The sequence below is a fragment of the Camellia sinensis genome, chromosome 9 (assembly GCF_055761805.1).
Source record: "Camellia sinensis isolate YWXY chromosome 9, ASM5576180v1, whole genome shotgun sequence".
Classification (NCBI taxonomy): domain Eukaryota; kingdom Viridiplantae; phylum Streptophyta; class Magnoliopsida; order Ericales; family Theaceae; genus Camellia; species Camellia sinensis.
In genome coordinates, this window is record NC_138969.1 from 116,180,956 (window position 1) to 116,195,829 (window position 14,874).

Here is a 14,874-nt window from a genome sequence, read left to right on the forward strand (position 1 = left end):
CTGTATATTTTGCTTTTTCTGATAAATGCACTGGTATTTACCTTCCAGCTGTGGGTTTACGCCTACTTTCCTAGGCTTGCCCCCGTACCAGTCACAGAGACCCCCCTGGTGGTCCCCTTTTCACGCCGCTTTGACGGGAGATGCACCCGGGGGCCGCGAGAGACTTTCGGCTTCTTCCGCCGATACTTCGATACCATCACCCCGGTCGAGGTATGTTTTACGTGCAGTTCATTTAAGCTTCGCTTTCCCACTGCATATTTTAATAACAGTAGATAACAAACTGTCTGTCACTTTCAGATCACTTGGCGGCCGTGGGCTCCATTGCCGGCGGTGACGCGGGACCGTTTTGCCGGTGCGGAGGAGACTTCGCGTTTCTGGATCTTGCTAGAGGGCCCGGTCTGTCGGGCTTGGTACCTAGGGGAGCGTTTTCTACGCCAGACCCTAGGGTTACCTGAGCAGATAGTCCCGGTTCACCCCCCTGCGGATATGAGGGAGACCGAGCGGCTCACTACCGAGCAGTTGGACGATTACACCATCGGCTGGGAGGAGACCGGCTTCAGAGGCATCGGCGACTATCGGGAGTACGTGCAGACGTACCTGATGCGACCTCTGAGCGGTGGTCGTCGAGCGGAGAGAGCTGGGCCCGCGGCGCCAGCGGCTGGGGCAGGAGCAGGGGCGGGAGCTGGATCTTCGAGGAGGGCCCGAGTTCGTGGCAGGGGCGGAGCTCAGGGAGGACGGGGGGCTGGTTGGCCCGCCCTGCCTGCTGTACTGACTTTCCGAGGGCAGGGTGGGGTGACCTGTCAGATCCCCTTCGCTCCTCCGCCGGCTGATCACGAGTTCGTCGGTGTCCCCGACTTGCCTCCGGTATGTATTACTGCATTTTTGTACAGTCATTTCATTTCAGTTTATTTGATATTCCACAGAATATTGATGCATCTGATATTTTTGCAGGCTTCTTCTGCGTACACCCGGCAGTCATTGGAGATGAATGCCTTCATGATGGGTATGCTCCAGCGGACTTTTGATCTCCTGGCCCTCTACAGCATCCCGGTATGTTCTTCTGACACTGGCCTCAAACCATTTATACACTGCTTCACATAATCTGATGCATGGCACAACACCTGATACACTGATCTCACAGCATCTGACACACTGCATTCTGTACCGTTAAACTGTCCACAGTATACATACACTGTACTCATACACTGCATTCTGCACTGACAAACTGCCCACGGCATACACACACTGTACGCATACACTACATTCTGCACCGTTAAACTGTCCACAGTATACTGATGCATTTCCTTTTTGTGTACCTTTTCAGCCTCCTTTTCAGATTCCTATAGCAGGAGGTGCTCCAGCTGGACCTTCTGTCCCTGCTCGGGGGAGAGATGAGGACGGCCGAGTATTTCCCCGCACCAGGGGAGGGCGTACTCATGTCGGGAGCAGCTTGCGAGCTCCAGTCCCGGACGATGATGATGACGAGGAGTCAGAGGCGGAGGCAGAGGCGGAGTCCGAGTCATCGGAGGAGGAGACCGGAGGCGGTTCTAGCTCGGGCTCTGACGACGATGCTGATGATGCTCCTGGACCCTCGTCCAGGAAGAGGACCAGGACCGACTGATGGCCCTTGGAGTGCTCGTCATGGATACAGATTTTTGTTATTTTTCTTCTTTCTTGTACCTTTCCTTTTTGATAGTTAGGATACTTTGTACTGCCGCAGGCAGATTTTGTTTTCCTCAAAACTTTATACTTGAAAAAGATTATGAAATGAACAGATTTTTGCTTAAAAAGTGTTACATTTACATATCTTGTGTATTGCATTGCATCCCATCATGTTACATCTCAATGTAAACAGAATTGATTGGTTGTCTGAAAATTGAACACTGGCACTGTAATAATCAGATAACTGAACAGCCAACAACAAAATAACCCACTGCCTGATTTTGGACACACAACCCTTACTCTATTGGGGATTGATCTGCATACAGCCCATAGCACAGCATTCGGTTCATTCTGCACACAGCAAACTTTAAACAAAACAGCCCAATCTGACAAGACGAAGCTCAAAGATGGAACCGGTTGGAGTTGAATCATGCTCCAATGTAGAGAATGGCACAGCACCCTGAGTGTAAATGATTTTTGAAATCGAATGAGGGTTTTTCAAACCGGGGTATCGAGCCTACAACTGAACACAGCGGGGAGGACTCAAATACAGGTTCACGACCTAAACACAACGAGACACGCTCAAAAAAGACCTAAAACAAAGGTTGAGGTAAGCAAAACAAAAGACACGACATACAGACGCGTTAGCGAAGATTGGGGACCTCGGACCACGAGGAGCCAGTTCAATCTGGGTATTGTTCCCCACCCTTTCTGATTTGTGATTCTCACATCACTCGACTCTCAAGCTCGGATTTTTCTCTCAAAACCCTTTTCCTCGCTTTTCTCTCAACTCACACCTCTCTATTCTTCATTCTCTCATTTTTCGTCCCTTCCCGGGGTGATTGATGGATAAATAGAAAGGTGTGGGTTCATGCTCGACACCGTTAGCTCACGGCTATTTCTTCTGGCAGGTAGGGCGCTCTTCTGGAAAGTACGTCGATCACGGGGGAAAGACAGAACGCCTGACTCAACTGTGCCCCTAGTTCATCATTTTAACCATTCTTTTCGTTTTGGTTTTCTACTAAAACAAGTTTGATCAAAATGAGAGTCGGATTAACGTACTCGTTCGATTTTTGATTTGAAAAGCATGCAAGTCAGGCTGTAAGCACTGAAAATTTTCCTTTTGGGGTCCAAGACAATGGTCCAGTTTTGGAAAATGGAATAGTTTTCGAGAAAATAGTCAACCTCAGTAAAAATTTTCAAAAACTATTTTACAAACAGTCAATGCTCAACGGGCATGGAACTTACTCTTTGAGATGCGCAACCTCAGATCGGAGGCAATGGAAAATTGCCCCTGGTTTGAAGGGGGGTGGGAGGCAACGGAAAGTTGCCCTTGGTTTGAACGGCGTCTCGCGACGGCTCGTGGCAACGGAAAGTTGCCCCTTGTTTGGACGATGCCGCAGCAATCCGCAAATAGTCTTCATTGGCGGTGGTCGAGCTCTTGGACACAGCGATGACGAAGACGATCACAACAAATATATGGACACAGTCGCCTTGGAAACGTTGGCGACTAGACTTTGGGATGAAATCGAAACCATTGCATGGACTGAGACGCTATGAAAGCGTTGGGGGCTGGACTTCATGATGAAGTTGCCTACGTATCCCAAATATGGGAATCAAGCCTCACGTAGTTCCAGTTAAGGTACACTCGGGTATTTTAACCTTCACTTTTCAGGCTCTAATTTTTGCCAAGGCACCCGATGCGAGTTTTCGACCTTGCGAGCTTCTTTTTATTTTCTTTTTTTTTTATTTCTTTTTGTTTATTTCTTTTTCACATTTTTCTTTCTTTTCTTTTTTTTTCTTCTTTTTTTTTATTTTTTTTTCTTTTCTTTTTTTTTGCTTGCTTTTTTTCTTTTCTCTTGCTCTAACTTTTGCCTGGGTCGCCCTTCCGGGTTTTCGGCCCAGCGAGCCTCTCAAGGGTAAAAGTGTAACAAGTCCATGCCAAATGGTTTTTGAAGTTGAAGCCTCTCTGTGTCTAGGAGACGGCTATTGCACTGATTCGCTGAAGAATCTATCATGGCTGCTCCACGAGCTCCTTCTGGTGAGATCTACTTCCTTGATGCAGATTCAACTTTGGTGCCTCTTACTCGTGGGCTGCCCCTGATTTGGCCATACAGACCTTGCATGATGTTTGACCGTTGAACTTTCTGAACGTTCTGAACGAGTTCAAAGTTTGAAAACGAACGGGTTGACTCTTGAGGCTGAGAGCGATCCTAGGCTGCACAATCTCAAGAGCGATTCCACACAGGTCTTCACAGGGCCGCGTAAAACATTTGTTTTTGAAAGTTTTTAAGAAAGCGAGAAATCGCTCGCGCCGAAGATAGTGTGGAACCAATCTGGATCAAGCTAGGATCCTTCTCAGTACTCATGCCGACAAGCATGATTTCATTCATTAAAAGGCTTAGCACGCCTCTCTTTCTCTCACAATAATCAAAATTTTGCAAAACCTGAGGAATTCCTTCCTCTTTGTTTTCATCACCGCAGTGTTCAAAAGAGGTTTTTTGAAAAACTTAGGTTAATGCAATGAGTTTGGCGCGCAGGAGAGCAGGCGAGATGTACCGTCAGCCCATTCAGATCCTCTGGCACTTATGCTGAAAGCAAGCACGAAAGTGAGATAGCAACAACTGTTTCATTCAGATTTGTTGACGTAATTGGCCCCTCGGCAGAAACAGACTCAAAACAAAAAATAGGTAATTACAAGACAAAACGGTGTTCGAGGCAACAACCCCAGAATCACCCGGTATTCTATACAAAGGGGACTGACTCGCTACAACAAAAGACTGACTCAAGACAAAGAGACAGACTCAAAACAAAAGACTGACTCGATACCCAAGCCAGGATTTACAAAGTTAGCGTTCACAGCTACTCAAAAATGTGTGCCAGACGCTACATTCAAAATTCATCCAGATGCCGCCCGCAGGTGGTTCACCTTCTGATTACATACTCGCAGTATCTGTGTCCTCAAAGTCCAGTAGCTGGGTAGTAACGGACTTGGCGGAGGTAGGCGGGAGGATAACCTCGTTATCAATCAAATCTTGGACCTCATGACGGAGGCGGAAGCAATTGTCGGTTGCATGGCCCGTGTGCTGGTGGTACGCGCAGTACTGAGCAGCGTCATGCGTAGCGGGGAGATTCTTTGGGAGAGGCCTGGGCTCCAAGGGTTTAAGGTGCCCCCTCTCGGCAAGGATCTGAAGTGCCTTGGACAAAGGCATATAGAGAGCATGAATGGTTCTACGCCCCCGGGGCAAGTACTTTTGAGCGCCCTTACTAGCTGCAGAGGCGAAGGGGTCGGCAGGCGCCACCTTGGCTTTCTGATCTTTCCCGGGCGCAGGAGCGGGAATGGGAGGAACTGTCTTGGCATGACGGGGCCTATCCCGATTTTCTGGCTGGCTTGAACTACCCTCAGGTGGAGTGGGGAAAGCATCCTCCACAGTCTTTGCCACAACTGCGGATACCTGTTGCTTGTTCATCCCCCCGCTTTCAAAGCCTGGACTGCCCACAGCAGTTGTTCGGTGGGATCGGCATCTACCTTCATTTTGTCTTTTCTTCCGGCCTCAGCCTGGTCAAGGGTTTGGGTTGCTACTTCAGAGCGAAGCCCGGTTGTTGCTGACATGTCGTGGCTGTAGCTGGAAGCCACCTCTGGCTGGCTGAGCTCTATCACAATCCGCCCCAGCAACGGGGGCTCCTGTGGGATGAAATTCCCGGCATACGGTGCCGCTGGGGGTGAAGCTGACATTTCGTAGGCGAGATCCGCCACCGACCTTTGGAGATCACCTATCATCCCCATCAGTTCAAAAGTAGTAGGCTCGCGAGCCTGGTATAACTGGGGAGCCCAACCCGGGTGCACAACAGGCGACCTAGGTGGATGTGACACATCAACGCTGACCTCACCTTGCAGGGTGATCCCTTGCTCTAATGCAGTCGTCATAACTACAATCTCTTCTGAATTCTGCGTCGTCATTAGCCCTGCCGCGGCAAGGGGGACACTGACTATTCTGTACTGGCTCTGGATACTCTGAACTGAAAGGAGAAACAAACAACATTTCAGCCCCAAACGGATCAAACACGGGTGTAGCTGATCAACTGTACTCTACTGCTGATTACTGTTCCCCAGACATCACTGTCCAAAAAAACTGAACCCAATACCTGCAGATAACTGATTCTCATAACTGACACTGATATCGGTGTCCTCAGGTCTGATACTCAAACTTGCAAACTGATATGTACTTTCCCTGTAGAAACACATTCTAAAAGCACATAGCAAGTAAAGAGAACCAAAACACCCCTATGTTGGGGTAGGGTTTCCCTGTCCTATTTTGTTAGGAGCTAGGGTTTCACTATGCATACAGCAGTTTCAAACAACTTAGCATCGGGTAAGCAACCTGTCCTAGTTTGGGATGGTCACTATGGATTCCGAATATGCACTAGGTCGAATGGTCGAAAAGGGTGCCCCGGTAAACCCGGGCTTGTGTTCCCATGCTGTCAGAGCCCATAACCGGTCAGCCTTATGGACATGCCTTGACAAGACAAGCCTCCGGCAAACCGTTCAGGAATGGCAGATGGCAAACACTGTGTTCCTAGGCGCACCAATGCACATGCAATGCAACGAAACACATAGATGAAGTCAAAATGGGATATCACGAGTTCGAGTCAAGCTCTCTAAAATCCCCAGCGGAGTCGCCAGAAACTGTAGACGCGTCCCGCGAGGGGCCCTTTAGCTACTACAGTTCGGACTCGCGATTTTGTTGTCGCGGTTCTTAATCTTGAACCAAAGAGTCCAAATCTGGCAAATCGTTTTGAGAAACAGATTTTTGAAAAAGTAGTGCCAAACATGGACTGCATTGCCAGATACAGAGTCGCCACCTAAATATTTTAAAATGGCGAAATTTAGGAAACCCTGACTCGGTGCCGAAGGCCACATGTCCGTCATCACCGGAGTTGTCTCGGCTCGGGAGCTTGGGTACGATCGGGGAAGGTCAGCTATGAGCACCCCCTTTCGCCCGGTCTGAAGACCGGCCTCTACTAACCATGATATCCGATTTTGAAAATGTTATGTGTTCTTATTCCGGTTATTAGCCTAGAATTACTATGTTATGCGCACAACAAACAAGTATAGACTAGATTGCCTAATTTGGAAACAAGCATTGCATATCCGTTCAGTTTTGAAAAGCGTTTTGGAATTTGCTACTCGCAAGTAGGCTAAAATACGGATTTCAAAGAGTTTTTCCAACTCAAACAATCCAACCTCCACCCACAGACATTTAAACAGTAATATCACGTAAGCATTTAGCCACATGGCAAACATACTGTCATGGCAACATTCACACGCATGCGAGATGCTAAAGCATAAATACTTACATCGTACTCCGTGCCAAAACAAAGAACTCGTTAGCAAACATGCATGTCTTAGTTCATGTTAAGGATGACTAATGCAACACATACAGGATGCAATTAGATAGGCTCGACTTAGCCTAAACATGGCATGTGAAATGCGATCAACTATCACATATTCAATTTTTGAATTGAAGTACAAATGCAGTTAGCATGATGTACCGAACCTAATGCATGCAACACAGATGTATGAATGCACGCATGCATAGCATAAGGTGTGCTTATTTAAACGTGCCCTAATACTAACCATCAAAGCAGGTAAGTAAAAAGGAAGAAAGAAATGGAGGTTGGAAGACATACACACCACCCACACACACTTATTACATATTTGCCCTCGCTCGGAGGGACCGAATAAATATTACAAATTAATTAACTACGCAAGCTAATTAAATATTACAAATTGCCTAATCAGCTAAGCGAATTAACTTAAGCTAAGAAAACAGTAAATCGCCTCGGGAAATGCGCCACCATGCATGGGCTGCCTCTGTTTTCCTTCCTTCACTCCTCTGGAGGCTGTCAAAACCTCAGGACTGCTTCCTTGGACAATGGGGAGTACCACCGGCTGAGTAGAATTGCCACCGACAGTGTGTTATGTCCATCGGCATGAAATGAAGCTATCGGCAGTGAAAGTATTGCCGGTCGGCACTTGACACTGCCGGTCGGCACAGTGTTCCTGCTGAGTCTGCAACTGACAGCAACAGAGGGCAAGGCAAAGCATGGCAGCACAATTCAAGGCATATATGCACCAATCATATCCCTTATCATGGTAATGACTCAAAGGGGCATATGTCTCGATTCTCGGCCCACCAATCACGCATTGTCATGCATGATGGTCCAAGTAATCAAGCGTGTAACTTTTATGTCAAATGGGATGCAAACCATACAAACAAAATCCCAATCCCTATCACCCAAATCAAGGGACAAGGAATGCATGTTGATGCAATGTAACCTAAGCATGTTATCTTTCATGCAACATGAATAATGCAATGTACTTATGCGAAGCATACAAGCAAACATGCAAGGTAAGCATGAAAACCAAATAGAGGATGGACTTAAACATGAATTAGGCAGCCCTAAATAGGCCTAAAACAGTGGCCAAAATGCCCAAACATGGAGGCTAAACACGCATGCACACATGCACATGTTATGGTCTAAGTCTTAAGCATTAAGCTAGCAACATTCAAGCACACTCAAAAAGAGATTTCATGGACAATTAGTATGCAACATGAGCTCTAAAATCATGCTATAAAATGATGCCAAATCATGTTAAACAAGATAAGCAAATGCATGCAAGCATGGTCCAAACACTTGAGGCAAGTCATGAAGCTTTGAAGCACATTTAGCACAACAATCATGGCATGCATTAAACAACTAAAAACAGATTTTTAGCATGTTAAAACAAGGCTAAAGGACTACTTAGATGGCATCTAAGTGACTCAACACTCAGAGGCATGCACAATGGTCAAAACATGGAGCATGCAACGCATGCTTCCAAAGCATTAAAGAGGCATGCAAGGTAGTCACGCAAGCATGAAAATGGGACTGAAATAACATGTAGGGTGGTCCCAAATCACCAAATCAATGCAAAGATGTCACGCTATACATGCACATACTTAAGGCCAACAAGCCGGAATGCAAAGGGGCTATACTAAGCATGCTAAAATCAACCCAAACACTTATGGACAGACCTAAAACATGTCAAGATAAGCACAAAATCTTCACAAATGTAAGCCTAAAACATGCTAGAAACAAAGGCACACAACCTAAGACATGTTAAGGGATCACAAGGCATTACATGGCAACTATGCTAAGCATGCATGGAGTACCAAAACCAATTTAAAATCATGTTATATCATGGAAATATAAGCATGAAAAACAGTCTACACATGCTCAAATACACACTCAAACATAGGCTCCCTTTAGAGGCTAAAACATGCCCTTTTCAAGGACAACAAGGAGAGGGGATGGCCCTCTCCTTTTGGAGACTTCAAGGCACCATCTCCACCACTGAAATCCCTCAAGATTTTAGTGGTGAAGAGGCCCAAACACCAAAGTCCCGAAACTAGCACAAAATAGCACAAAATGAGGCCTTTCAAGGCCTAAGAGGGGTCAAGCACCCTCAAACCACAAAACACCCTTAATAAACAATCAAGAGGGCTAAAAAATAGAACTTTTTTGTATTATACACTAAGCACAAAAATGAATTTAAGGTAGTATGGACTAAACACACTTTTACACACACAAGAGGGAAAAAGAGAGAGATAATGTGTATCAAACCCTAACCCTAGAACTCAAACCCTAGCAATGGCTGTCTAAGCTCTATAAAATATCCTAAGTCTCTAACAAGTGTCTAACCTAGCCACCAGAGAGAAGGCTTTCTCTATATAGAAGCTTATTGTCTTGTAAAGCTTACAAGACAAGCTTCCAAGAGAGAGATCCCTCCATACACGTGTATGGAGGGGAGCAAAAAGTAAGACAACTGTCTTAAAATATCTGCAAAAGCAGATGCACAGTAATTGGCCGGCCAAAAGTGCCATTTTGGCCAAAAATAGTGCCGACCGGCAGAAAATAGTGCTGACTGGCAACAAATAGTGCCGGCCGGCAATATACATTGCCGGTGGAAGCAAAAACCAGCCGGTGGCCTCTAGCCACTGCCGGTGGTGTGTGGGGGTGTCTCACAAGGCATTCCCTGCCCCTCCAAGGCAAAACACAAGTGTTTGGTGTGAAACCAGACACTAAACGGTCGAGTTCGGAGATCCTGAGGCAAGGCGCGTGAGCCAAGACCTCCGGGAACTCCAAACGAAGACAAACATGGATAATCACCGAGTGTTCAAACGGTGACGTCCAAGTCTTGAGGACGGTCAAAAATGGGGTGTCTACACTCTCTTTTTGCTATATAATGAAGCCTTATATCTCATTTTCAAGGGTTAGAACATTTCTAAAAGGCTTAGAAATTTGAGAGCTTTTCACTCTAGAAATCCTCTCTTTTTAGAAGTTTTGCGAGCAAAAACCTCTCTCCCTCCCTAGAACTCTCTCATTTTCCTCTTGTTTTAGGCTTAGAAATGAGAATTTGCTACACTTTTGCAAAGAAACCCTTAACCAAAGTTGATCATCTTTGGGTTGAGATAGCTTGGGTCTTTGTTTGAGCTCCAAAAGGTGGTTTTGGCTCAGATTTTGGGCTGGTTTTGTAGCTGTGCATCAAGGGTAAGAACTCTCTCCCTTTTAGCTTATTTTGCATACTTGCTTGGCCATCTTTTCACACTACTTTGGGATTGCTTTTGGGGTGGTGTTGAACTACAAAAACCTCTATTTTTCCCCTATTTTTCAGTCCTAGAAGTGTTGGTTTGTGCCTTGTTTGGCTAGGGGGTTGTCTCTCCCTTTGCTCTTTGGCTTGTAAAGCCTTTAGAGCCAACTTCATAAGATTTTGAAACCATCTTTGTTTGGCCTTTTAACCACTGAAATCCAGTGGATTTTTAGTGGTAAAAATGTGGTTTTGAGGTTCAAAAGAGGAGAGGGTGGTCCCTTCTCCTCTTGTCTTGCTTGTTAGTGTTGATGGCCAACCAAATGAGCATGTGTTTTTACTTCTTTGTGGCTTTGTTTAGGCTCATTTTTGTGACTTATCAAACCTGCCATAACTCTATTTTTGGCTGTCTTGGTCACCTCTTGCATGCTCATTGCACTTGTAGTGTAAATCCTCTTTGCTAGCCTTGTTAGCCTTACACAGTAGCATGCTTTTGTGGTTTGAATTAGCTTAGTTCAAGCATGTTTTTGGTGTTATTTTGACATGTTATAACTCTGATTTTGATTGGTGGACTCACCTCTTGCATGCTTTATTCACTTGTAGTGTAATCCATGCTTACTAGTCTAACATGCTTGATGTTTTGACCAATCATGCTAGCTTATTTTGGCTATACTCCATTCATGTTTTAGCATTATTTTGACATTCTTTAGGACTGTTTTGGGCTGCCTTGGTCATATGACTCATGTTTTGTATAGCTATAGTGCAAATGCCTTGACTAGTCTTGAGTTTTGAGACCACTAGCATGCTATATTTGTGGTGTATACATGATATGGAATCATTTGGTATGAAATTTCAGAGCTTATATCTTTTCCATGCTTCCACTTAAATCACTCTTTAAGTGCTTTTGGGAGTTATGCCTTATATCTTGCTTGTGAGCCAATTTGTGCGCATGTTAGCCTAGCCTTTTGAACTTCAAGTCCAGCATGTTTAGGCCATTATTTTGATGTGATTAAGCTCTGTCTAGAGCTGGTTTAGTCCATTGAGCCTTGCATTGCATGGTTCTAGTGTTGTGTTATTCACTAGTTTCAATGTTTAAGACTACTAACATGTTGTACTTGAAGTGTTTGCATGTTAGAGTCTTGTTTGTCATGCCATTTTAGCACTGAAAAATCTTCCATCTCCCTTATTTCTTCATTTTTGATCTATTTTGAGGATTGGTTAGTCTTGAGGTTGTGTTTAATGCTTGGGATTGAGGCCTATGCTTAAATGGCTTCAACCCTCTTTTGAGGGCTACTCCTAGTCAAAGGCATTGGTCTCTCCCTTGCCTTAAACCATTCTCTTTGATAGACCTCTCTCTCATTAGAGGACTCTCATATTTGGACAAGTTGATTAATGAATGGATTGGTAATGTTAAAATGTGTAAACAAAATCAATCAAGTAAAATGTGCCAAGATAAGCATGTTGCATGTGTGCGTTGCACTGTGTTCAACCGGACATTATGTTGAACACAAAGTGAATTGGTCCATTTCATACTTGAAGTGATGAAAATGGGCCAATACCCTTTGTCTCCATTGCCTTTGATTATCCATGATAAGGTGATGGTCTAAGTGTTTTGTTTGTCATGCATTTATTGAGTTTGTGTAAGCTTGACTCTTTGGCCATCATGCATTGAGATGCGTGATTGATGGCTCGAGAGTCGAGTACCACACTCCCTTGAGCTTGAGAAATGATAGGGAGGGTGGTTGTGCACACATACCTTGCAAATATACTGCAATGCCCTTGTTTGTGCTTTGTTGCAGCAAAAAGGAGAATTTGCAGGAAGTATTGGCTGACCGACCATCAGAGTTGCCGATCGACCATAAAAGTCTGCCGATCGTCTATAAAATTGGCCGATGATCATTTTATTCTGGCCGATGGCCACTCCCCTTGGCCGACCACCTCTCAACATGTCCATAAGGTGGATCAGAATTATCTTGGAGGTTGGCACAGTTTTCAGAAGTCTAAAAGTGTGTAAACAGAGGCATCATGAGGCACAGCAGCGGATTTCTGGGAGGACACGACCGAGCATGCATCATTCATCATTCCAAGGCAGAGCTATGGCAGCCTGCTTTAGTTTCTTACTTAGCTGATTTTGTAACTTCATTAATTTTTTTAATTAGTTAAGAGTTTTGTAATAATTAATTGGCTTAGCGTAGCTAGTTAGTCGATTCATTCGGACCCTTCGTCAAGAGGGAAAACTTTGTAATAAGCGTGCGTGAGTGTGTGAATGTCTTCCAACCCCACGTCTTTCTCCCTTTTACTTACCTGCTTACGATGGTTAGTTCTAGGTCATGTTTCAATTAGCATCCTTATGCTTGCATGTTTGCATTCATTCATTTGTCTTGCATGCACCGGGCTCGGCGCATTATACAAACCGCATTGTATTTCAATACATTTACTTGAATACGTGTTCAACGACATGTTATCAAGTTGCACCTCACATGACATCTTAGAATAGCCGAGCCTATTTCTAGTTGCATCTTTGCATGTGTTGCATTAGCCATCTGAAAATAAACTAGGATCATGCATGATTACAAACTAGTTATTGTTTTGGCTCGGAGTACTCGGTGAGTGTTTATGCTTTAGCATCTTGCATGAGTGTGAGTGTTGCCTTGATAGCATGCTTGCCATGAGGCTAGGTGCTTATTTGATATAATTGCCTGAATGCCTGTGGGTGAAAGTTAGATTGCTTGAATTGGAAAAATTCATCAAAATGTGTGTTTTAAGCCCACTTGAGAGTGGCAAAATCATGTTTTCTAAGCCCACTTGAGGGTGGCAAATCCATGTCTTAGCCTACTTGCGAGTAGCACCTTCAAACCATTTTCAAATAAATATGAGATGTTTTGTTCCAACTTAGGCGATCTAGTCTATACTTGTGTGTTGTGCGCATCACTTAGTAAATTCTAGGCTAATAAATCGGAATAAGAACGCATGTGTTTTCAAAAACAAGATATCATGTTAGTAAAGGCTGATCTTTGATCGGGTGAGCGGGGGTGCTCATTGCATGACCTTCCCCTCTCGTACCCAAGTTCCCGAGCCGAGGGAACTTTGGTGATGAGGGACACGTGGCCTTAGGCACGAGTCAGGATTTCCTAAATTTCCTAAAATAAAATATTTAGGTGGCGACTCTGCATCTGGCAAAGCAGTCCATGTTTGGCACTTCTTTATAAAAATCAGTTTTCCAAAACGATTTGCCGGATTTAGACTCTTTGGTGATTTATCGATCTTGCATTGCACTTTGCAAGATTAGATTCAGAACCGTGACTTTGAGTCCGAACTGTAGCAGCCTAAGAACAAAACGAATTTCGCGCCTTTCGCCGCGCGGAGTCGGGACGTTCGGGCACGTCTACTGCATCTAGGTGGATGACCTATACATAGCGGCGTAGGACATCATTTCTCCTATGTTTGGTCCGAAGCTATTACCACCGCATCTCAGGCCATTTGAGCTGGCTACTTACCATTGTAACATTCATTGCATTATTCACGGTAGCATGCTTACATTCATTGAGTTTCGACCACGGGTTGCCTTGGACGTGCTTGTCCGGGAGTGACAGTTGCACCTATCCTACAGTGCTTGACTAGTAAGCCTTGATACCAAGCTCATGCGTTTATTTACACTTTCTCATATTTGTAATGTACTAATCACCTTTCTAATAGGATGACGATCGCTAGATGATGTGCTATGAAATGGTCATATTTCTTCATTGGTGGTACCAGGTTCTTTTTGTTAGAGTCCAGGCCTTGGTAGAGCATGCCAGCTTTGGTAGGTTTTACTCGGGGATCAACTAGATGTAGACTACTCGATCGGTTATCGCGACTCTTATACCACTAATTCCATTCACTTCTTTTCCATAGGGAAGATGATGACAACCTCCTATGACTTCTTTATGATTACTGGTCTTCTGATAAAGGTGAACCAATCCCTTTCAACTCAGATATGGGATCTTGAGACGCCGCTCAGCTTCATTCCTTCTTTATGTCCTTGGTACTACCCTATTTGCGAATAGGGAGGAGGTTCTATGGCATCCAAAAAGTTGAAGAGTTCTATGTCATCTCATGTACCACCGTTATCGGTCATGACATCAAATTCTAAGTCCGGAAAAAGTATGGGTAGTACGGGACAAAGTGGGATCACTTGTTATCGATGTGGTAAGCAGAGTTACAAGTCCACTACATGTCCATAGAGGGGTAACCAACATTGTCAGCCTTCTACTCGCCTACAGAATCATACCTTGGGTAGACGCCAATTGCCTGTTTGTTATCAGTGCGGCCAAATGGATCATATGAAGAAATAGTGTCCCTAAATTACCGGAATGGCTAGTGCTTTAGGATTTTAGGTAGGACAGAGCCAGAGGCAGACTCATAAGCCAATTCAGTCTAGACAAGCATCTAGAGTTATACATGGGACTACCTCCGCAGAGCCCGTGCAACATGCCTATCATCAGAGAGGTAAGCAGAGTGAACAGAGACCCCAAGGAAGAGTCTATACTGTCACCGCATCTGAATAGTTGACTAGGCCAATAGTGGTGCAAGGTACATAC